This window comes from Ranitomeya variabilis, chromosome 6 (assembly GCF_051348905.1).
Source record: "Ranitomeya variabilis isolate aRanVar5 chromosome 6, aRanVar5.hap1, whole genome shotgun sequence".
Taxonomy (NCBI): Eukaryota; Metazoa; Chordata; class Amphibia; order Anura; family Dendrobatidae; genus Ranitomeya; species Ranitomeya variabilis.
In genome coordinates, this window is record NC_135237.1 from 380,718,560 (window position 1) to 380,742,697 (window position 24,138).

The window sequence follows — 24,138 nt, forward strand, 5'->3', positions numbered from 1 at the left end:
CTATTTTCATATCTATGTGCGTGCCTTCCTCTCATTTTCACCGTCAATACATGTGGGGGGCAACTATACCTTTGGGGTTTATTTCTCTGGAGGCAAGTTAGGTCTTTATTTTCTCTGCAGTGCTAGTTAGCTCTTAGGCTGGCACGAGGCGTCTAGAATCAACGTAGGCATGCTCCCTGGCTATTTCTAGTTGTGTTTGTCAGGTGTAGGGCAGCGGTCAGCCCAGGTTCCATCACCCTAGAGCTCGTCCGTTATTTGAGTTATTTTTTGCTTGTCCAGTGCGATCCCCTAGCCATTGGGATCCATAACACTTTCCATCCAGGGCTCCAATACAGTTGGGAAACTGGCACCTCTCCTCAAAGCCACAGGCTATCCACAACCAGTCTTTCATTTTGGGCTCTGGCATGACCACTTGATGTAGTCGGGACCATATTTCTGAGCACGCAGCCCGGACAATGCCATAGATGGTTGAATTTCCTATAAAAAATTCTCTTTGCAGTGCTGCATATGAAAGGCCAGTGGAAAGGAAGCTAAAAGTAAACCGAAAAAGAAAAAAAAATTAGAATACATTCCATCAAAAAAAACAGTTTACTCAATATCTAATAAACCATGTCTTTAAAAAAAAATACATGCAATGGCATTGCTCTTCATAATACAAGAATATATTGTGAATGTCCAAATGTTGTATTTCCCAAATATAAAACAAGGAACACAAAAAGTAAGGTATGAGTGCATTAAATAAACAAAGGATTTTGATACATCATCAACATAGAGGATGAAGACATACCGTAACGTAAGTATAAGGTGCTCCTCTGCAGAAATACACTTGGCATCCTGGTGTCCAGGGGTGCAATATCTCCAGCAGAATGTCAAAGGTGGCAAGGATCATCCGACAATATTGAAAGAACTTGTCAGGATGGGTATGCAGAGATGCATAGAGATGGTGGAAATGGCCTTTAGTGAGGCATTGCCTCTAAAGCGTATGTATCCACATTCGTCTCCACCTCCTTGGATCCACAATCACTGGGTATAGCTCCCCAAAATGTTGTGACAACACCCAGTTGTAAAGCACCCGCTCGGTAGTGTTGAAAGTAAGTCTGTCTGACACGTTTGTCACAAAGCAGAAATACACAAACAAAAGAACGGACTCTAATGCTAAGATTGGAGGCTGCCACCTGTTGTAGAGGCAATAAATAGGGTTGTTGATTAGGATTTATATTATTTTCAGGCCTAGAAACCGTTATATATCCATTTTGCAAGGTTGCGAGAAAATCTCCCTATACGAATGCCTTATGGATGTCACACGGATACTTTAATGCGAGCAAATCGTATCCACGCATTGCACACGGATGACATACAGATCACTGTTCCGGGAACATTGATGTGATTCTCGTCCGTGAAAAACAAATCGATTTTTTTTATACATTATGTGTGACTCCAGCCTAACGAGTATATTTGCTCATCACTAAATAGAATGTTTCAGTACATGTTAGGATCTGTTCTAAAGAAATCATTTATCAAACATGTCATGGCTTTGATATAAACAGTGGTTATGGTTCCAGTGTGAACAGATCTTTATACTATCAATTGCAAAATAAAAGCAAACCCCTCCATGTGTTTTATACCTGTTGTGTGAAGGATCCCAACCCTGCACCTCCACTTTCCAACTCCATTAACTTATACCAGGGTAAGTAGAGTTCTGTCGACGGCTGATTCACATTTGATGACAAGAATAGCATAATATACATACAAAATAAAATATTATGTATAAATTATGGCCATGATGATAGTGTGAACAGTGCCTTAAAGAGAACCTGTCATTATAATTTAGCATGTTAAAATAAAGGTATGGTCTTAGTGGCACATTTGTACTGATTTAATAGATACTTGTAAGGAAGAGATCTGCATCCTAGTTCTTGTTTAATTCATTTTAGAAGTATTGGTGCAATATCCACTTTGTGCATTGGCGTGTGACTTTGGGATGGAACTGTGGGTAGGATTTTTGGCTTTTCCGTGACCCCTCTACATTTGTATGAGCCTCCTATTTTAAAGTTCAACCTATCACTACCCTTGCAGCTGGCAGATCTTGCGCACTTTCATCTCCCAGTGATCTTTGGCAAAATAGTGCCTGAAGACAAAGATTGACAACTGCATGTCTTCAGCAAAAATGGTGCTGGGGCAGCACATGCGCAGATTCAGACTTTGGCTCAATAACGAGTCTAGATCTCAATCTGCACATGCACCGCCACTGGCACAATTATGTCAATCTGCATATGTGCTGTCCATCGGCGCCATTTTTCTGAAAATCACTGGGAAGTAGTGTTGAGCATTCCGATACCGCAAGTATCGGGTATCTGCCGATATTTGCGGTATCGGAATTCCGATACCGAGATCCGATACTTTTGTTGTATCGGGAATCGGTATCGGGATCGATATAATGTGTAAAATAAAGAATTAAAATAAAAAATATTGATATACTCACCTCTCCAACGCAGCCTGCACCTTACCGAGGGAACCGGCAGCCTTCTGTGCATAAAATGCGCGCGTTTACTCCCTTCCGTGATGTCACGGCTTCTGATTGGTCGCGTGCCGCCCATGTGACCACGACGCGACCAATCACAAGCCGTGATGTAATTTTCAGGCCCTGAATGCCTAATTCTAGGCATTCAGGACCTGAAAATTACGTCACGGCTTGTGATTGGTCGCGTGCCGCCCATGTGACCGCGACGCAACCAATCACAAGCCGTGACGTAATTGTCAGGTCCTGAATGCCTAATTCTAGGCATTCAGGACCTGAAAATTACGTCACGGCTTGTGATTGGTCACGTCGCGGTCACATGGGCGGCACGCGACCAATCAGAAGCCGTGACGTCACGGAAGGCAGTAAACGCGCGCATTTTAAGCAAAGAAGGTTCCCTCGGTAAGGTGCAGGCTGCGTCGGAGAGGTGAGTATATCAATATTTTTTATTTTAATTCTTTACTTTACACATTAATATGGATCCCAGGGCCTGAAGGAGAGTTTCCTCTTCTTCAGACCCTGGGAACCATCAGGGATACCGTCCGATACTCGAGTCCCATTGACTTGTATTGGTATCGGGTATCGGTATCGGATTAGATCCGACACTTTGCCGGTATCGGCCGATACTTTCCGATACCGATACTTTCAAGTATCGGACGGTATCGCTCAACACTACTGGGAAGTGAATGTGTGCAAGTGCCACCAGCAGCAAGAGTGCGCTAGCATGAACCTTCAAATAGAAAGTTCATACAAAAGCAGTGGGGCCAGGGTAGAGCCTAAAACCCTACCCACAGTACAGCCCCGATGCATGAAGAGGTTTATTGCACCAAAACATTTAACATGAATTAAACAAAAACCAGAATGCGTTTTTTTAATTTAGTATAAAAGAGCCACTATGACAATACCTTCATTTTAACATTCTAAACCATGATGAGGTTCGCTTTAAACTATCAGGTGCAACATTTTTTCTAAAAACCTTCAGGTATGGTAATTTAGGTTTCCTAATAAATATCAGTGGCATCCAAAACCTTATTACACTTATTACACTGATGTGTCAATTCCTTTTGGCTTCTGATCATGAATCATAATTTCAGTCAGAATTTTATCAGTAATAAGCAATTTAAACATTTGTGTTCCAGACTTTAGTTTTTGACCTCTCTCAGGCACGAGGACCAGCTACCTCTACCTACTGTCCCAGTGTTGTATGCCACTAGGCATGTGATAACTTTTCTTATCCAAATCTAAATTCGCTACTGTTAGCTTGATAAACCTTCAGGAGCCCGTGACAGTGACTTTTCTATCAGTTTTAGTACTGTTTCTACATAATATACAGTAATCAATTCAATTATCTCAATGGGAATAAATGTGGAAGGTATTTTAGGAGGTGGTCTACCGATATAGCACGAGGAACGTGTCTTGGCTAAAATTTTTCATCTGTATAGAGTAACATTGCTACTGCACTAGGAACAACAATGCATGCCATGCTCAGGACAAGCAACATTTTTCCAAAAACAAATGTGTAGCATACTTGTTTCAGTTTAATTCAATGGCAAATATAAGCAGTGCATAATGTAGACATCAGCAGAATGGTTTTGAAGAGTCCTACCATTTAATCACAGTACATGATGTTCATCTAGAAATATGGAATACTTGTATAGGTATACTCATAGCTTCAAAGACCTATTGAATAAAGTGTATCACAAAAAATCCTAGCAAGAAATATTTTGAGAAGGCCCTTTGCAGAGCTTTTTATCTTTTTTTCTATACCAAAGATCTAAACTGCACTGACACCATGCTTTCGAAAATCCTCCCATGCAATAGATCACAGGCCCAACCTGGATTTTACAAGGCCTTCTACAGGTTTCCACTAAAGACCAAGTTTTCAAGTGTATTCAATATAAAAGACATATAAAGTCCTGGAAAATTGTCCTGTGCACAATGTAAATAGTGAAATTACTTTTTAAAGTTACAACTAAAAATTGAAATGTGTTTACAAGATTCATGAAGGAAATTTCTCAGAGTCAAAATGATGGCAATAAATCCAGAGCAGATGGGAAATGATACTCCCTTCTTAAGTTAATATCTATAAGAAACTGGCCCAAAAAACGTAAACTTTGGAAATTTGAGTTGCTTTGACCCTAATGGTCAAGTCAAATGTCAGCAGCTTAAATGCCAAATTACTAAGCGAGAAAGAGATTGCGATGAAAATATTTATTTGCACATGTAGCAGGTGCCAAAAAGACATCTGGTGCCGGCTACAGCATCTATGTCATCCACATTTGCTGTCTTATCAGGTGGTACCATCCAGCTGTTGAGATCTGGGTGACGAGTGCTATGCAACAATTACAGATGGCAGCATCTGCAAAATGCTGCATTTACACTTATACTTACTTTATAGTTTCAAGGTGAACTCTTTGTTCTCCTAACATGACGTGTTTTAGTTAATTTAATTGCATTTCTCATAAATATTTTGGAGCATCTTTTCTTAGAACACTAGGTTACGTTTTTCCTCTGTAATAACTCCTGTCAAAAGTGTCCTCTTATCAATCATTACTGTTAGTGCAGGGACAAGGAATAAGGGAAAAGATTGTCTAGTCTATTTCTTAATTCTTACCCAGAAGGAAAGAAACTGTGATCTGAATACCACATATAGGATGTAGCACCTTGTAAGTCTATGTTAGATTCCTCCATAGACAGCTGTTATCAGTGTACTTGCCTCTTTTCAAAGATAATCAGCTTTTGGCTAGCTGAGTGGGCCACCCTTTATACCATTTTTTGGAGGGCATGGTGGGACCTGCATTCTTCAAATCGATTGTTCATGTTTATCATGAAAGTCTGCAGTCACTAAAGGTGACTGCAGACTTGTGAATCCTTACATTGCATGCAACGCATGCTGCAAGGATTCTCTTGTGCAGCTGGTGACAACCGGCAGTCATGTGACTACTAATATGCAATATGCATACACCTGGCCACATTCCGACTAGACATGTGCAGCCTTGCCCATTTCACTTGTATAGAGCGAGGCTGCGCACGTCTAGTTAAAATGTGGCAGGATGTATGTATAGCGCATACTCGCTTTCGAGGCTGGCACCGGAGAATCCTCACAGTGCACGTAACACTGCAGACTTTTGTTAAAAAACTAGACAATCCCTTTAATAACATTTGAAAATATGGAATCTACATGCAAAAAGTAAGGAAAATATCTCCTCACAAAGGAAACTACTGTATATACCAAGTAAGCTAATTTGTGTATTTTTCTATTAAGCCACTAGGACGCTATACTTATTTGTTTTCCATAGGCTTGTGCACACGACCTATATTCTTGGATTAGTGCTACCCATGGTTTTCACATACCTATGATATTGCATAGGGCTGTGCCTGTGTCCGAATTTCTCCTCAACATGTATGGTCCCCGGAAAAAATTCAATGACATATCCAATTTTGATCTGAGTGTCGGATCAAAATCGGCAATGCAATTCTAATGGTCCGTGAAAAAAGCCGGAATAGAGAAGGTGGGCAAACTGTTTTGGGAAAGCCCTCTTTACGACATTTCATTCTCTGTGTATTGCATGTGTCAAACTGTAAATCTCAATCATGTCCTTTATTTGTGTTGTGCGTGTGGTTTGTATGTTAATATTATGCAAACATTTTAGAACCTCTTTTATTGCAGAATAAATAAGAATAAAAAAATAAGTGCCCCCATATAAAAGAGTCCATGTTTTATACAGACTTCACCTCCCAAGTCATTATGGAATCATTTGGTATTCATTGCGATAACACCAATCATAATGAACTCATTTGGAATTCATATGGCTGTCATACGCACTTCCAATGGAATTCCATTGTGGTTTACAGCTAGTTAATGCTAATAGTAATGGACACTTAAAAGAAAGTGCCGCCATATAGGGTCAGTGAGATCAGAATATTTGGTTTATTCAAGGAAAAAGCTCATCTTTTTGGAGTTATACTAATCATTTTAGAACGTCTTTACATGTGAAATGATTTCTATTCCTGCAAGTATAGTAGCTCATGCCCATAGTTCACAAATCTTCCCTTATTAATCCTAGGTTTAATGGAATTATAAAGAGATTTAATCCTTGGTGTAAAGGAGTTATGATATTTTACTTAATAAAGCCCCACTGTAACAGTTTTTCACTAAAATGTAATTAGTGAGGATGTACAACCTTTTATTGTTATTACAGGTATATTATTTTGCAGTACAGCCTAATAAGAACAAGCTGTAAAAGAAGAAATTGCATTCACATACTTTATGATCAGGATTACAGGGCGCTCTGAAATTCTGAATATGTCCTTAGGTACTGGTTTCTTTTGGGTTGTTTTTTTTCAACGAGTGTTTCATACATAGCTAAAATGCCGGATGTAGCAATGCTGAATTTGTCATGTGGCACTTTTACAGACTTTTTTAAAAAGACCTAACGTACATGATGTTAAGCCATGTGGATATACATATTGATTCACAGGCATACATGTAAAACAAACAACTATCAGAAGACCCATGATCCCAAATGCTTTATTGATTGTGATGTACAGTACATCCCAGAAGAGGAAGGGAAGAAAACCTGGAAATGCCAAAAACTTGAGCATCTCTAGGTATTAGGCCATGTTTCCATGTTCAGCATTTGGTCAATATTTTACATCAGTATTTGTAAGCCAAAACCAGGAGTGGAACAATCAGAGGAAAAGTATAATGGAAACATATCACCACTTGTGCATTTTTCGCCTACTACTGATTTTAGCTTATAAATACTGATGTAAAATACTGACCAAATACTGAACGTGTGAGTGTGGCTTTTAGGATGACCCCTGAATGACTTGACTTATATAACCTAATAGTATTCTCATTTTAGAAAATTATGGCAAATAGAAAGGATATGCCAAGATATTAATGAGTGAAAATCCATCTTCTGGGACTCAAACTAGTAAAGGCAAAAAAAGGTAGAAGATCACTTTATTGTGTTAAAGAACAATATTAACTAGCTGTAAGCCTGAACTAATATTATGGCTCCTTAACATAATGGTACAGTAGTGTCCCGGCATTCGTACCACCTCAGGATCAGGAAATCCCATCGTATCTTAAATGGATCTGTCACCAAATTTGACAATTCAATCTGCATATATTATTAAATAGTTACTGTTTCTCAAACTAGATGGAGCTACTGTGCTTACTTTGGAAATCCATATTAGTATATTGGAAATCCTTGTCAACTCTTTAATCCTTATATTAAAATGAGTACTCCAACTCCAGCCAGATCAATAAAATAGTAATTTTAATAAGTGAGCAAGAAATATAAAAAAATGATTATCCAGAGTGTAAAAAATCACAGCTGGGGAGGGAAAGTCATGCTGAACCTACCACACTGTTATCTTTTTGTTATATATAGAGATGAGCGAATATTTCAATATTTGGTATGGATCACTATTACCGAATTTGCAATATTCACTGATTTAATTGCCAATTTAATTACAGAATATAGACAAACATCATTGGAGTAAATGGGAGGCAAAAACAAATGCATGCACAGAACAAACACCAGTGTTTCCCATGCTGTGTGACAGCATGTGAAACACCCTCGCAGGGGTTCTGATCGGCAGTAATGTTGCCGCCCATAGATCATTACCGTCATCAGAGCACTGCGTGGTCACGCTGTCAGATGTCAGCATGACCCTGCAGAGATACTATAACCAATGGTCAGCAGGTCAGCAAGCGCCCGGCCGGTTGATGAGAGACTACTTATCCCTTCAGGCTACGTCTGCTGTCACTGATACCATTGATAGCAGGTGCCTCTGATTGAAGAAGTAGTCTCTCAGCAGCTGGCGCCTGTGCTCAAGCTATATATATACAAAAAAACTTTACAGTTCTCTTATCTAGATCATTTATAAAAATGTTGAACACAGGGGCCGGAACAGAGCTTTGTGGTACCCCAGGTCAAGGCAGTGGGTCAAGGCAGGACTTTTTGATGATGGGTGTAATCAAGGCATATTTGAAGCATGAGGAGAAGACACCAGTTGTTAGTGATAAGTTGAATAGATGGGTTAGGGTTGGCATGAAGACTGTAGTGAGGTTTGGAATGAGGTGGGATGGGACTGGATCAAGTTCACAGGTGGTTAGATGTGAACCGAAGAGTAGAGAGGAAATATCATCTTCTGTAATGGTGGAGAAGCTTGTTTTTGAGGACTAGGACAGAGTAGTTATGAGGAGGGGCTGTGGGGATGGTAGGCCAAAGCTTTCTCTGATGTTATCAATCTTCTGCTTGAAGAATGAGGCAAAGTCTTCAGCTGGGATGACAGGAGATGGAGGAGGTTCTGGGTGAGGGAGAGAATTGAAAGTGTAAAATAACTGTTTAGAGTTGTGCGACAGGGAGGTTATGAGAAATGAGAAGTATGTTTGTTTTGCTGCAGTGAGTGTGGACTTCAAAGAGGTGAGCTACTGTTTGGATGCGAAGAAGTGCTCGATAGAGTGGGATCTTTTCCATTTCCACTCAGCAACCCTAGAAGCCCGCCTCAGTTCTTTAGTCGGGCTGGTGTGCCAAGGTTGCCTGTTGATTGGGCGAGCTTTGGTATGTGTGAGGGGATCGACCAATTGGAGTGCTGCAGCTGTTGTACTGTTATATAAAGCAGCAGCATCTGCATTGTGTAATGTACTTATGTCTGTAAAAGGGACTCAGAAAGTAAGTGTAAATCAAGGTGTTTAAGATTTCTGCGAGGGTGTGCAAGTTTATGGAGTGGGGACCTGAAGAGGAAAGGGAAGATAATGTAAGTAGGTTGCTGTCAGACAGAGGGAGAGGTGAATTAGAAAGGTTAGATAGGGAACGAAGGCAGATGAAGATGAGGTCCAGTGTGTGGTCATCTTTGTGAGTGGCGGTGCAAGACTATTGAGCGAGGCCAAAGTAGGAAGTGAGAATTAGAAGTTAGGGACAGCTGAGTAAGAAGTGCAATTGGGATGCTGAAGTACCCGAGATGATTGTGGGGATGTCAGCGGTAAGGAAATGATGTAACCAGGTGGTGAAGTGGTCAAAAAAGGTGGTTGCTGGCCCTGGGGGGCAGCAAATGATGGCCAGTTGGAGGTTGAAGGGGGAGTAGATGTGCACAGAGTATGCAAAAACCCAGGCATTCACACCTAGGTGACTATTGACTATTGGTATCCCATTCATTTTATTGCCAGATCGCGCAGACTCAAGCTCCATTAATTGTTTGTCTGGTAATGATTAAGCCACTTTCACACGTTCAGTATTTTGTCAGTATTTTACATCAGTATTTGTAAGCCAAAACCATGAGTGGAGCAGTCAGAGGAAAAGTACAATAGAAACATGTGCACCACTTCTACATTTTTTACCTACTCCTGATTTGGGCTTACAAATACTGAGGGGAAAAAGCTCACCAAATACTCAACATGTGCATGTGGCCTGGTGATAGCCACTGTGCTTTTTAAATATTTTTAATGCATTTTTTTGTTTAAATGTGGTGGCTTACATAAATTATTTTCTACCAATATTTTATAAAAAAGTAACTGGAAATGTACTTTAAAATGTAACATTAACACTATGGACGTCATTATAGAACACCTCCCAATCTTTATGCTTTCAATCAAAATCAATAATAACAATCATCTTTTTTGAGCAGACAATTTGTCACCTTACCATAGTCTACCATGTAGTGTGTATTTAATAGTAGTTTGTCTACATGTGGGTTCATCTTAGGCAAAGTATCAGACAATGCAACATCGAACTATCCGGCCAGAAAAAAATTCACATTGCCTACAGTAAACCGAGAAATCCATTATTCTCTTGAAATCAGTCCCATGGGACCAAGAGTCTTAATATGTATTGCTATATTCCAGCTGTCAAAATTGTATCCTAAAGATTGAGAAACATTATATTCACACACGTAAGCAAATAAAAATTTTGCTTTTTCACTGTTTATTTTTTTTAATTGAATATCTATGACACTATTTGTTTCTCTAACTTTCCAAAATGTGAAACTTTGAATTATTATTATTATTATAATGTTCAGTGACAACATTAAATTGTACATCCCATTTCCCATTAAAAAATATTATTTTTTTCAAATTTGGTTCTTTCACATCCATGACTTGAGCTCTGTTTGTTGGTTACATATTTCACACAAATTTATTTCTCCATTTCTAGAATGGATCAGAGAAATCAAGCAAATAATGAAGGTGTGAATAGATCTTATCTCAATCTGTTATGAAGTTCTGTATGAGGGATGACCTGTCAAAGTAAAAGGTATACAGAGCGAACACTCAAAAGGCCACACAAAAGTGTGTCTCCTAGTCTCTTATATTCAGTGAAAGGTCTGTACAATGATTCTAATTTTCATTATTGTAGAAGCCAAAACAAATTTTCTATAGTATATTGCTTGCTTTAACCAAGTAGAGTGGGACTTTAGTCTGAAATGCACGATAAAAATATCTACGGCCCTAATTCAAGACCAGTGATTTTCATGTAAGAGTGCGACAGGAGCTGTCAGGTGCCTAGCCTCCTGAAAGATGACGTTTTTCCAAAATGTGATGTTACTGTGTTTCTATGGTGCAATTTAATATGTGAGAAATGCATAGGACCTTATAAGCACTGATGTAACCAATGTTCAATTTTAGTCATGTATAATGCAATTTATGTGTAGCATACAAGAAAGTACAGGATTAGGATGAGGGGGCATGCAGGAGTCAGACACTTCTGATTCAATAAGAGTCACATGCATGCCTCTGTGTGTCATACCAGAAATTTTCCTCCAGTCTCTGACTGGAGTAAGATTTCTAGCATAAGTGATGCGTCACAAATTAGGTGACCTTTGAAAAATTGGAGTGAAAACTACAAAAAGCTCAACATTTTTGCGCAACTCCAAGTGGTTCAAAAATTAGCAAATTTAAAAAGCAATTAATGCCAAAATTCTAGCAAAATTGCTTTGTTGAATCTGGGCCTATAAGCGTATTTAAACAGGGTCCCATCAAGAAGTGGAAAATCCATAATGACAATCACAAATTTCTAAATAGAATTACTACACACCTAAATTGATTTAATATTTTATTCATAGCAATATATCTCTGTAAACTTTGCTTAAAGGAATGCTTCTAAAAAAGATTTTTATGACTATCCAATCATGTAAAAGTGGGCCACTAAGGTATGTCTGACCCTGAAGGATGTTTTTGTGGTTGAAAGTTAGGCATAGGAGACAGGATGTAATAACAGGAAATGTACTTGTTTTCCCCAGTAAAGAGCTACTCTGAAGCTTGGCACTTAAAAAAGGACACAATAGCTTTACTACAACCGAAGCTCTTGAACATGAAGTTTCTATAGAAAGATTAAGAGTTTAAGAAAATATGTATATATATATACACACAGTTGTGCTCAAATGTTTACATACACCAGCAGATTTTTTGCTTTCTTGGCCTTTTTTCAGAGAATATGAATGATAATACCAATACTTGTTCTCCACTCATGGTTAGTGGTTGGATGAAGCCATTTATTGTCTAACTACTGTGTTTTCTCTTTTCAAATCATAATGACAACCCAAAACTTCCAAATGACCCTAATCAAAAGTTTACATACCCCATTTCTTAATACCGTGTATTGCCCACTGTAACATTAATGACAGCTTGAAGTCTCTTGTGACAGTTGTGGATGAGGTTCTTTATTTTCTCAGATGGTAAAGCTGGCTAGTCTTCTTGCAAAAAAAGCCTCAGTTCCTGTAATTTCCTGGGCTGTCTAGCATGAACTGCGCGCTTGAGATCTCCCTAGAGTGGCTCAATGACATTGAGGTCAGGAGACTGAGATGGCCACTCCAGAACCTTCACTTTGCTCTGCTGTAGCCAATGACAGGTCGACTTGGCCTTGTGTTTTGGATTGCTGCCATGTTGGAACGTTCAAGTATGTCCCATTCGTAGCTTCCAGGATGATGATTGCAAATTTGCCTCCAGTATTTGCTGATAATGTGCTGCATTCATTTTTCCTTCAACTTTAACCAAGGTTCCTGTGCCTATGTAGCTCACACATCCCCAAAACATTAGCAATCCACCTCCGTGCTTTACAGTAGGAATGGTGGATCACTGATGTTTGTTGACCTCTCTCCAAATTTAACATTTATGGTTGTAGCCAAAAAGTTAAATTTTGGTCTCATCACTCCAAATTACCTTGTTCTAGAAGTTTTGCAGCTTGTCCCTGTTCTGCTTTGCATATTGCAGGCAAGATACTTTGTGGCATTTGCGCAGTAATGGCTTACTTCTGGTGACTCGACCATGCAGCCCATTTTTCTTCAAGTGCCTCATTATTGTGCATCTTGAAGCAGCCACACCGCTAGTTTTCAGAGAGTCCAGTATTTCAGCTGATGTTATATGTGGGTTTTTCTTTGCATTCTCAACAATTTTTCTGGCAGTTTTGGACAACATTTTTGTTGGTCTACCTGACCGTGGTTTTGTTTTTACAGAGCCCCTGATTTTCCATTTGTTAATCACAGTTTGAATGCTGCTGACTGACATTATCAATACCTTGGATATCTTTTTGTATCCCATTCCTGTTTTATACAGTTCAACTACCTTTTCCCATAGAAAAATAGGTTGACTATTCTTTTGCTTTCCCCATGACCCACAATCCAAAAACGTCAGTGGCTGGATGAAAGATGCAAGCGTCTATCTGGATCTCAGAAACTCACTCAGCTTTTGTGCACGCACACTGATTACAAGCAAACAGGTCACAGGGGAGGATGTTACCTTTAGTAGCCATTCAAACCCATTTGTGTCAAGTTCTGTGCATGTTATCAGGCCAAAATTGCCAAGGTATGTAAACTTTTGATCAGAGTCATTTGGATATTTTGAGTTGTCATTATGAATTAAAAAGAGAAAACACAGTAGTTTGGCAATAAATGACTTCACTAACCATGAGTGGAGGAACAATGTTGGTGTTATCATTCATATTCGCCGGGGTATGTAAACTTTTGAGCACAACTGTATATACATATATACATTTTCCTACCCAAGTGGTTTCTGCTAGCTCAGTCTCTCCTTGAAAAATACTGCATGGCCACTATGGTCGTCTTCGATGGTCAATGAGAGAACCAATGAGAAAATTATCCCTGAACTGTGCAAACAACATGTGGTAAAACATTACATGAAAGATAAACATATATTTATGCTGCTTATTTTAGGCTCATTCATAGTTATGTCAGCCTTAAGATTGCAGTTATTTTTTTGGTTTCAAGAATTTTTTCATTTTACACATACCATATGTGCAACCTTTGCAGTTTCGCAATAATTATCTTTTCATGTGGGACTGCAAGAAAAAAATTATGGTTGGGCATTTATGACAAATACCCATAGAAACTGAGCTAGTTTTAAGTCATTAAAGCTGTTTTTACACAATAACTATTTGCTGTCAACTGATCAATTGTGTGATTAGCACTTCAAGCGCAAATCTTAGAGCAGCGATATAGGTAACCTAGAGTTGTAAAAAAAAATACTCCAGACTTCATAAAAAAAATAAGCTTTTTCCAGGTTTCATGCTATTTTATATATTTTTCATGAAATGTCATATGTAGTGTTGAGCGATACCTTCCGATATGCAAAGGTATCGGTATCGGATTGGATCGGCCGATACCCAAAAAATATTGGATATCGCCGATACCGATACCCGATACCAATGCATATCAATGGGACACAAAATATCGGAATGGTTCCCAGGGTCTGAAGGAGAGGAAACTCTCCTTCAGGCCCTGGGATCCATATTCATGTATAAAATAAAGAATAAAAATAAAAAATATTGATATACTCACCCCTCGGACGGCCCCTGGCTCTCACCGGTCCAAGTGTCTGCCTCCGTTCCTAAGAATGCAGAGTGAAGGACCTTCGATGATGTCGCGGCTTGTGATTGGTCGCGTGGCCGCTCATGTGACCGCTCATGCGACCAATCACAAGCCGCGACGTCATCGCAGGTCCTACACTCACTCATTCTTAGGAACGGAGGCTGCCGGTTACATCGCTAAGGTCCAGGGTCCGCCGGAGGGGTGAGTATATCCATATTTTTTATTTTTATTCTTTATTTTTTACATGAATATGGATCCCAGGGCCTGAAGGAGAGTCTCCTCTCCTCCAGACCCTGGGAACCATACACTGGGAACTTCCGATTCCGATTTCCGATATCACAAAAATATCGGAACTCGGTATCGGAATTCTGATACAGCAAATATCGGCCGATACCCGATACTTGCGGTATCGGAATGCTCAACACTAGTCATATGTTTATATATTTAGGCAGAATCACCTGTAATAACGTTCACTGATCCTTACCCGCATGCACAGAGATTATTTTATAATTCCAATTCTCCTGTTACTCTGTGGTGTGAATGTTGTCAAGCTAAATTTTCTTATTTTATAAAAAACATTATTCAGTGAAAATTAGAAAATAAAATAAAAGAAGTTAAAATTCAGTGATAATGTACTCCTCAGCCAAAAATGAACTTAGACGGATGAAGAAGGTGTTTTTTAATTGCTTTAATCATGTACTCATGTTAAATATTTGTGCCTGTCATTCAAAACACCAATCTTCAGGCAATTTTCTACAATATCTCTTCAACTAATTAGATCACAAATGTTTTAAACCACAGGACAATGCTGAATATTTATCCTAACACTTTATGTTAACAGTCCAACCAGAATGCAAAATATAATTTTGTTCATATGAGTAGTAGTTTTAACAATGAATAATAATTCTATGATCTACACTAAACTCTCAAAAGGTGAAAAGCATGAAATCTACAGTGTGACTAAACACTCTCTAAGCAAAAAGAAACAGTATAAAGTCATGTTTTTTAAGGCAAATGGGTTAAAACAAATATACAGATTTATGAGCAGATTTGTTTGTGGAAAGGACCTAACAACACTTGAGAACATAAGCTATAATAAAATCTAAGGGCAAGTATGGGCTATGGTCTACAATTAGTAGAGTTGGATTACTGTGGAATATGTAAAAAATATGAGTATATCATTAATTATATTTTATTTTGCAGTAATCCATCCAGTGTAAAAAAATAAATCAGTCAATATGATAGAATTTTGCCTTCATTGTCTACATCCGGAAACATTTCACAAACTTTCTGATGGGCGAAAGAATCCTCAAAATCAAGGGTTCAGAATACGCAATACCACTCCTTGCATCATCATCCAATCATTTGGTCACAGAATCATGTCTAAGTTTCATGACTGCATCTTTGTTTTTTTCATTTATGGTTTAAAAACAATGAGAAACAGTGCTATGCTGTACCATGGTGTACTTTTCACTGGAGGAAGCTAATTATTTTGGGGTAGCATATGTATTTTAAAATTATCTACTGTGCTTATGTGGATCCAAATGATGCCCACATTACAGTATTATAGTACTGTTATGTGCCATACATTTTCACCATCATACAATGTCCCCATTGTGTCTTATTGTGTTTACTGAGAGTCAAAAAGAGTCCTACTGATCTCACATAATGCCCTGTCAAGTATTGCCATTGTTTACCCCACCTCTTACCAATCTTAAAAAGAAATGTTTCAAGATAGTTATACAGTTCTTTACTATTATCACCTTCTAGCAAAATGTACTATTAATATGAACAGATCTATAGAAGACAATGGTGGAAATTATTAAGACTGGCTTTTATTTTACACTGGTTTAAAAAAAACTGCTGGAGTACGACACACCAAATTTATTTAATTTATTAAGGATCGCACCTTACTTAAAGGGAACCTGTCACCAGCTTTTTATGCATGAACCAATACCACTACTTACTCAGCCTTCCAGAAAGTTGTATATTATGTCCCGACTTCCCTATATAGCCCCAAAACACCATTAGAAGTTCTCCAGCAAGGTATGCAAATTCAGACTGTCCTGTCCGATGGACATCATTCCAGTGGCAGCTGACCCGCCTCTCTGCTGCTAAATGCTGTCCTTTAGTGTGATAGCCGAACAAAGTCTTGCACCTGGCAGGGACATCACCAGCTCCTGCAGGAGCACTTTCCTCTGCCTTAGGCCGGCGTCACACTAGCGTATTGCATCCGATGCAAGAGCATCGGATGCGATATACTAATGACACTCGGCTCCTGCTCGCAGCACAGCAGGAGCCGAGTGTCATGCGTCTGTGCTCCAATTCTCTCGCACAGGGAGGATCAGAGCACAGCTGCGGAGGAGGCGGAGAAAAGAATTTCTCCATCTCCTCCATTGCTGGGGTCCGCTTATAAAGCACATCACTTGGTTGATATCTGAGTGATGTGCGCTGTCTCACTCGCACCCATAGGCTTATATGGGTGCGAATGAGCCCAGAGTATTCCTCAGTCCTAGACAATCGCAGCATGCTGCGATTGTCTCGGACCGAGGAAAACGGCCGACAAAAAGTCAGCTGGTGGGAGCTGCCCCATAGCTGAACATTGGTCCGAGTGCAATGCGATTTTTTATCGCATTGCACTCGGCCGTTTAAAACGCCAGTGTGACGCCGGCCTTACTGCGGTCAAAGCCTTACTGCGCATGATGTGGCACACATCTTTCTGAATCCTGCTTACTGGAACCCTCTCCCCCTGCACAAGCCAGTAATGTCCTTGCACAGGCACACGATTTTGTTTGGCTCTGTGGATGATGCAGGACCCGTCAATCACAGCGGGTGGACAGCATTTATCAGGGACGAGGGGCATGTGCCACTACAATCGGACCGGAACATCCAAATTTGAATACCCCACTACATCAAATCAAATGGTCTTTTTGGTGACATATCGGGGAGTCAGTACATAATATACAACTTTCTGGAATACAGAACAAGTGCTGAAGAAGATGGTGGTATTGTTTCATACATAAAAAACTTGTGACAGGTTCCCTTTAATATATTATGATCAATTTTTGTGTTCATTTGCAGTATGATGTACTCAAATTTCTGTCATATAAAAATAAATTTGTTGGACTAAGCCACATGCACATTTAGAAAGAGGAATGTGATTAGAGGAAAATGTAAAAAGTTCCACATTATTGCGCTAATAAGGCATGTGGCTTAATTTTCATCTGTTTTACAACATAAAATTGACATAGAGTGAATTGTAAACTAACCTAATGTTTCCAAGTCCTGAAAGCCCTCCCCGCTGTTAGTGTGAAGAGCAAAATAAACAGCAGGAGAGCACCTGAAATCTATGACTGAACTAAACAGGATTGACACAGTGTTTTTTACTTATTCTGCAGACATCAATTCTGCTATTTCCTTGTATGAACTGCATATATTTATGCACATGACTAGTGATAAGCGAACCCGTGGATGTTAGGGTCCGCCGAGTTCAGGCAGACTTTTTTAGGAGCTAGTCCATGTCAAAATCTCACCCACCCTGCATGGGGCAGAATACTCACACAGAAGAAGCTTACAAAATTTCACCCACAGAGCATGGGGCACAGTACCCCTACAGAATCTTATAAAACATTTCACCCACAGAGCATCGAGCAGAGTACTCCCACAGAAGCAGCTTACAAATTTGACCCAGAAAGCATAGGGCAGAGTAACCCTACATTAGCAGCTTACAAATTTCACTCACAAAACATTTTTCCACATTTATCTCACAGAAGCTGATAAATTTCACCCACCGAGCATATTTCCACATTTGCCTGAGAAAGCTGATTAAAAATTTCACACACAGAGCATGTTTCTACATTTCACCCACAGAAGGTGATAACAAATTTCCACACAGAGTATGTTTGCAATTTAGGCTACTTTCACACTAGTCCGTCGGTACGGGCCATCGCAAACCGTCGGCCCGACGTACCAACGGACAGTGTGTTAATTAATCACAACATGGGCAGCGGATGCAGTCTTATGATGCATCCGCTGCCCAGTGTGATGAGCGGGGAGGAAGGGGCGGAGTTCCGGCCGCGCATGCGCGGTCGGAAAAAGCAGAACCAACCGACCAAAAAATGTTACATGTAACTTTTTTTTCTGCCGACGGTCCGCCAAAACACGACGCATCCGTCGTGCATCCGTGGCACTCCGTCGCAATGCGTCACTATGTATAAGTCTATGAAGAAAAAACACATCCTGCGGGCAACTTTGCAGGATGCGTTTTTCTACATAACGACGCATTGCGACGCGCGTCGAACGACGCTAGTGTGAAAGTAGCCTTACCCTCACAGAAACTGATAGCAAATTTCACCCACCAAGTATATTTCTGCATTTATCCCAGAGATGCTGAAAACTAAATTTCCCCCACAGATGTTTCCACATTTCCCCCACAGAAGCTGATGACAAATTTCACCCACAGATCGTATTTCCACATTTCCCCCCAAAACAACTAATAACACATTTCAGCCACAGAGCATGTTTACATATGTCCCCCACATAAACTGATAACAATTTTCACCCACAGAGCATGCTTACACATTTATCCCACAGAAGCTAATAAGAAATTTCACCCACAGAGCATGTTTCTACATTTCCCTGAGAAAGCAGATTAAAAATTTTACCCCCACACAATGGGGCACAATACCCCCACAGGCAGGGTTGCAAAGTACACACAGCAGCTTAAAGGCACAGTACTCCCACAGGTATGGATAAATACACAGAGGATTTTGGCAAAGTACTCCCACGGACATGAGTTACAGAATACACACAGCGGCTTTTAGCACAGTACTATCGCATACATGATTGCATAGGAGTAGAAACATATATTTAGATGCATATCACTCCCACCAACACAGTTTAATGTTATAAAAACCTTGGTTCATGCACGGTACTATTACATACATGGATGCAGAGTACAAATAGAGAGTGTTTTTTGAAGACTGTACACACACAAAACCTAATACTGTCCCTCAATCCAGCTGATTCCTGTCCCTACGCTAAGAACAGCAGAATTAAAAATTAAGTATCTTGAACCAGGAGTAACAGGTCCAAGTGGAGGAGGAGGTGAATGAGCATTTATTAAAATGTGATATGTTCCTGGGACAACCTCTTTAAGCCATCTTATAGTTGGAATATGTAGAAATAAGAGATTTAAGGATAAATACATAAAATAAACATTATAACATATAGATATAGTGAATACACCGGCGCTCTGGAAGATGTTAAGCGTAGAGATAAGGGAAGCTGCTGATGCCTAGACAGCTACTGTGCCAAGCCTGTCGCATATAAAGGGAAAACTTAATGTTATAAGAATTAGGTCACCGCACTACCCTACTACTGGATAGTGGGCTGAATAAACTGAAACAATGAATAATTCCCACATACAAAATGGAATAAGCACTTACTGTGTAGCTGTGGTGCCGGTGCTATGTCTGTGGGGGCGTTGTAACGTGGTGGAGCGCTGGGTAGAATGGAACAGCTGCTCCTCCGTGTGACCAAAGATGAAGGTCCAATCGGCGGCGTGAAATGGCAGGGCTGCGTGGAGCGTCCTCCCCTGTTGGCGCTTTAGCCACCACGCGCGCCGGAGAATATAAATATTAAACATGAATTAAAAAGATAAAAATATTTTAAAATACAAACAAAACTCTCACACTTTTTGATCCAGTTATTATATAGTTATTGATTTATTTTACTGTTTTGAATTCAGACAAGGTCTTTACAACAAAAGGTCAATTGTCTGAAACCAGAACAGTAACTATTCATCAGCATCTCGCTGCAGTGCAATCTCAGAGCGAGTGGTCCCAATTAATAGGCAATCATATCTTAGTCTATGGTAGAATATGGTAGATTTTTGCTATTTCATCTTGCTGAAGCATTAACCCCTTAGCAACAGAGGCAATTTTGTACTTGATGACCTATCCAATTTTTACAATTCTGACCACTGTCATTTTATGAGGTTGTAGCTCTGGAATGCTGCAACAAATCCCACTGATTCTGAGACTGTTTTTTGTGAGACATTGTACTTCATGTTAGTGGTAAAATTTCTTCGACATGATTTCGTTTATTTTTGAAAAAAACAGAAATTTGGCAAAAAAAATTAAAATTTAGCAATTTTCAAACTTAATTATTGTGCCCCTAAATCAGAGAGTCATATCACACAAAATAGTTAATAAATAAAATTTCCCACATGTCTACTTTACATCAACACAATTTTGGTACATATGTTTTTCTTTGTTAGTATGTTACAATGGTTAAAATGTGACCAGGGATTTCTCATTTTTCCAACAAAATTTACAAAACCATTTTTTTAGGGACAGCCTCAAATTTGAAATGAGTTTGGAGGGTCTATATAACAGTAAATACCCAAAAGTGACACGATTCTAAAAACTGCACCCTTCAAGGTGATCAAAACCACATTCAAAATGTTTACTAACCCTTCAGGAGCTTCATGAGAACTAAAGCAACGTGGAAGGAAAAAATGAACATTTTACTTTTTTAATAAAAAATTTACTTTGAAACCAAACGTTTTTACTTTCACAAGGGTATCAGGAGAAAATAGACCACAAAATTTGTTGTGCCGATACCCCGTATATGTGGGGGAAAGCCACTGTTTGAGTGCATGGCAGGCCTCAGAAGGGAGGGAGCACGGTTTGACTTTTTGAAAACAAAATTCCAGCAAAATTGGCTGGAATCAATGACTGGTGCCATGTCACGTTTTGAGGCCCCCTTATGTAAGTAAACAGTGGAAACACCCCAATTCTAACTCCAACCCTAACACAGCCCTAACCCCAGCTCTAACCCCAACATCCCTAAACATTACCATAACCCTAGCCCAAAACCTAACCGTAACCCTAGCCGTAACCAGAACCCTAACCCTAGCCCCAACCCTAACCCTAGCCCAACCCTAGCCTAACCCTAGCCCAACCCAAACCCTAGCTTTAACTCCAACCCTAACCCTAGCCCCAGCTAATCCTAACCCTAACCCTAATGGAAAAATAAAAAAATACATTTTTTTATTTTATTATTTTTACCTAACTAAGGGGGTGGTTAAGGGGGGTTTGATTTACAATTTTTTTTAATTTTGATCACTGTGTTAAGGTCTATCTCAGTGATCAAAATGAACCAATAGGAAAATCTCCTATTGTTGCTGGGTGCCAGCCGGCAAATCTCGGCGGGCACACTGCACATGTGCCTGCCATTTTCTTCCCAGAAGAAGATGTTGAAGGCTGGGGGAAAGAGCCTGATGGGATTGGGAGACCTCAGAGGTACCCAGGGGGCTCGGAGGACCCCATTTCTCTTTCCTCTGATGTGTTAGATGAGGAGATGATCAGAGGAGAGAGAAAAAATAGGAAATCAGACTTTTTTTTGCAGTCACCGTTATTAGGTAGCAGAGACCCTGGAGATTTTCCGACACTGGGGGGCGCTATAACCTTATTTCTCAGCACCGTTAAAATTTTGCAACAAATAAGTACACTTAACTTCTGCCGTTAAAAGGTGTATCGGCGATCGTTAAGGGGTTAAACAGTACAGTATATACACATAATATTTAATGCAACCTTCAGATTGCTGAGATGTACAATAATTGTGGTGTGGAACATGTCTTGGCCAGATAGATAGACAGACAGACAGACCTTTTCCACATTTTTTCATGTTACACTCACAAACTTTAGTATATTTTATTTGAGATTTTATGTGCTATGCCAACACAAAGCAGCAAGTATTTGTGAAGTTTAACCCCTTCATGACCCAGCCTATTTTGGCCTTAATGACCTTGCCGTTTTTTGCAATTCTGACCAGTGTCCCTTTATGAGGTAATAACTCAGGAACGCTTCAACGGATCCTAGCGATTCTGAGATTGTTTTTTCGTGACATATTGGGCTTCATGTTAGTGGTAAATTTAGGTCGATAATTTCTGAGTTTATTTGTGAAAAAAACGGAAATTTGGCAAAAATTTTGAAAATTTCGAAATTTTCACATTTTTAATTTTTATTCTGTTAAATAAGAGAGTTATGTGACACAAAATAGTTAATAAATAACATTTCCCACATGTCTACTTTACATCAGCACAATTTTGGAAACACATTTTTTTTTGCTAGGAAGTTATAAGGGTTAAAATTTGACCAGTGATTTCTCATTTTTACAACAAAATTTACAAAACCATTTTTTTTAGGGACCACCTCACATTTGAAGTCAGTTTCAGGGTTCTATATGGCTGAAAATACCCCAAAGTGACACCATTCTAAAAACTGCACCCCTCAAGGTGTTCAAAACCACATTCAAGAAGTTTATTATCCCTTCAGGTGTTTCACAGCAGCAGAAGCAACATGGAAGTAAAAAATGAACATTTAACTTTTTAGTCACAAAAATGATCTTTTAGCGAAATTTTTTTTATTTTCCCAAGGGTAAAAGGAGAAACTGGACAACGGACGTTGTTGTCCAATTTGTCCTGAGTACGCTGATACCTCATATGTGGGGGTAAACCACTGTTTGGGCGCACGGCAGGGCTCGGAAGGGAAGGAGCGCTATTTGACTTTTTCAATGAAAAATTGGCTCCAATCTTTAGCGGACACCATGTCGCGTTTGGAGAGCCCCCGTGTGCCTAAACATTGGAGCTCCCCCACAAGTGACCCCATTTTGGAAACTAGACCCCCCAAGGAACTTATCTAGAAGCATAGTGAGCACTTTAAACCCCCAGGTGCTTCACAAATTGATCCGAAATATGAAACAGTACTTTTTTTCACAAAAAAATTATTTTAGCCTCAATTGTTTCATTTTTACATGGGCAACAGGATAAAATGGATCCTAAAATTTGTTGGACATTTTCTCCTGAGTACACCGATACCTCACATGTGGGGGTAAACCACTGTTTGGGCACATGGTAAGGCTCGGAAGGGAAGGAGCGCTATTTGACTTTTTGAATGAAAAATTATCTCCATCGCTAGCAGACACCATGTCATGTTTGGAGAGCTCCTGTGTGCCTAAACATTGGAGATCCCCCACAAGTGACCCCATTTTGGAAACTAGACCCCCCAAGGAACTTATCGAGAAGCATAGTGAGCACTTTAAACCCTCAGGTGCTTCACAAATTGATCCGTAAATATGAAAAAGTTTTTTTTTTTCACACAAAATTTCTTTTAGCCTCAATTTTTTCATTTTCACATGGGCAACAGGATAAAATGGATCCTAAAATTTGTTGGGCAATTTCTCCTGAGTACGCCGATACCTCATATGTGGGGGTAAACCACTGTTTGGGTGCACGGCAAGGCTCGGAAGGGGAGGCGTGCCATTTGACTTTTTGAATGGAAAATTAGCTCCAATCGTTAGCGGACACCATGTCGCGTTTGGAGAGCCCCTGTGTGCCTAAACATTGGAGCTCCCCTACAAGTGACCCCATTTTGGAAACTAGACCCCCCAAGGAACTTATCTAGATGCATAGTGAGCACTTATAACCCCCAGGTGCTTCACAGAAGTTTATAACGCAGAGCCGTGAAAATAAAAAATAATTTTTCTTTCCTCAAAAATGGTTTTTAGCCCTGAATTTTTTATTTTCCCAAGGGTAATAGGAGAAATTGGACCCCAATTGGTGTTGTCCAGTTTGTCCTGAGTACGATGATACCCCATATGTGGGGGTAAACCACTGTTTGGGTGCACGGCAGGGCTCGGAAGGGAAGGCACGCCATTTGGCTTTTTGAATGGAAAATTAGCTCCAATCATTAGCGGACACCATGTCGCGTTTGGAGAGCCCC